Raw genomic sequence first — 2,026 nt, 5'->3', positions numbered from 1 at the left:
TCCATCTCTCTTGGATGAAAACTTTGTTATGGTGGTGTGTTGTTTGCGTCCTAGCCGTTGAAGCTAGGTGGTGCCCCCTGTTTGCTTTACCATGACAGGCTCGAGGCGCGCCATTCGGTCCCCGGTGTTTTAGAGGCCGTCGGGGTTCGGGGTTCGCTTTGCTCCCGTCACCATCTTTGTGGCCTTGAAGTCCTTAGAGTGAAAGATGAGAAATTTCCTCCTCCTTCACAACCCAAGCATCCTCCTCTTCTTTCTTCCCACTTCATTTCTCCTTAGCACACCTTCTTCTCTGTCGAGGTAGAGAGTGAGTGAGATCCTCAAGTTCCTTCCCTTCCCAATCTCCTACTCTCCTTCCTCGTCTCCCCTTCTACTCGCAAGTACTCCTCAGCTCTATCTCGTTGCCTTACACCCTCTTTCCTTCTTCATGACAAAAATAACCTCTAAACATAGCTCTCCCTTTTCCCCTTAGCAATGGATGCGGGTTGCTGCAAAGCATTGGAAAGGGGGTATAACTAAAGTAGTTACTAACTAAAGCATTGTCAAGAATGACTTTTATTTGGAAAATGCACTACATTTGGCATATAAAATAAACCAAGGCATTTCCAAGCACACTGTTTGCTCAGATATCAACCAGCGCATTGCCAAACACAAAGTATACATCCAAGATTCTAAGCACACAGTCCCTTATCCAAGCCAGACTGTATCGATATATCTTGGTCGAATGAAACCTGATTTAGGTGCTGTAAAGCATATTTGGTAAGTTTCATTAGCAGCTATCATCCAAAACTTTGCCAAGCCTAAAACCAATCACCCAACATGCATCTCAAAACCAGCCCAAAAACAGCACAATCGGCCCTCAAAAATTCTTGTATTGGCCATATCTTCTTCGTTCAAACTTTGATTGACGAGCCATAAAGACAAGCATGGAGAGTGTGTCAATCACTATATTTCAACTTAGAAACTCTATATCTTCTTCGTTCAAACTTTGATTGACGAGCCATAAAGACAAGCATGGAGAGTGTGTCAATCATGAAGGAGTAAGAGCGGAAGTGCGACGTGAGAGAGAGTGCGAGAAGAAGAGCACGACGATATGGTGAACTCACTCTACTGTAATGTGTAGAGCATAGTGAGTTCTTATTAGGTTTTTACAAAAGAATATGTGTACATACCTGGCAGCCCGCCCACTTACCTGGGCGACCACATTGGGCTTTATACCCCAACAACCTCCCACTTAAAGTCCAATGTGGTACTTTAAGTGTGAGAGAAGCTACTATACAAGCTAATATACAAGAGATGTAGAGAAGTGATGTACTACCCTACACCTAACTGCTTGCGAAAATGCGCAAAGCTCTCTGAGGGAAGTCCTTTTGTAAGTAGATCAGCAGGATTTTTTGTGGTGTGAACTTTGACAAGCTGAAGTTGCTTATCCTCGAGCATTTCCCTGATGAAATGATACTTCACATCCACATGCTTTGTCGTTGAGTGATAAACTGGATTGCGAGCCAATTTTATAGCACTTTTACTATCACAATATAACATAGGCATCTCTTCTTTGATTCCCAAATCTGTTACTAGTCGATTAAGCAAAATTGATTCTTTGCATGCCTCTGATGCTGCAACATATTCAGCCTCTGTAGTAGACTGAGTAACACAATCTTGTAATCTAAAACGCCATGATACTGCTCCACCAGCCAATGTAAAGACATACCCTGACGTAGAGCTTCGGTTGTCTAAGTCACCTGCATAATCTGAGTCTGTAAAACCCTTTACACTTAGCTCCTGACTCCCATAGCATATACGCATACTCTTTGTAGCTTTCAGGTATCTCAATATTCCTTTCACTGCCTCCCAATGTTTCTTGCCTGGGTTTGACATGTATCGACTTACTACTCCCACTGCAAATGCAATGTTTGGGCGAGTAGCAATCATTGCATACATCAAACTACCCACTGCAGACGCATATGGAATCTTATCCATTTCAGCCTGTTCTTCCTCAGACACAGGACAATCTTGTTTGCTAAGTTTC

This window comes from Adiantum capillus-veneris, chromosome 16 (genome assembly GCF_014529385.1).
Source record: "Adiantum capillus-veneris isolate H3 chromosome 16, ASM1452938v2, whole genome shotgun sequence".
Classification (NCBI taxonomy): domain Eukaryota; kingdom Viridiplantae; phylum Streptophyta; class Polypodiopsida; order Polypodiales; family Pteridaceae; genus Adiantum; species Adiantum capillus-veneris.
This window is presented reverse-complemented; position numbering follows the sequence as displayed.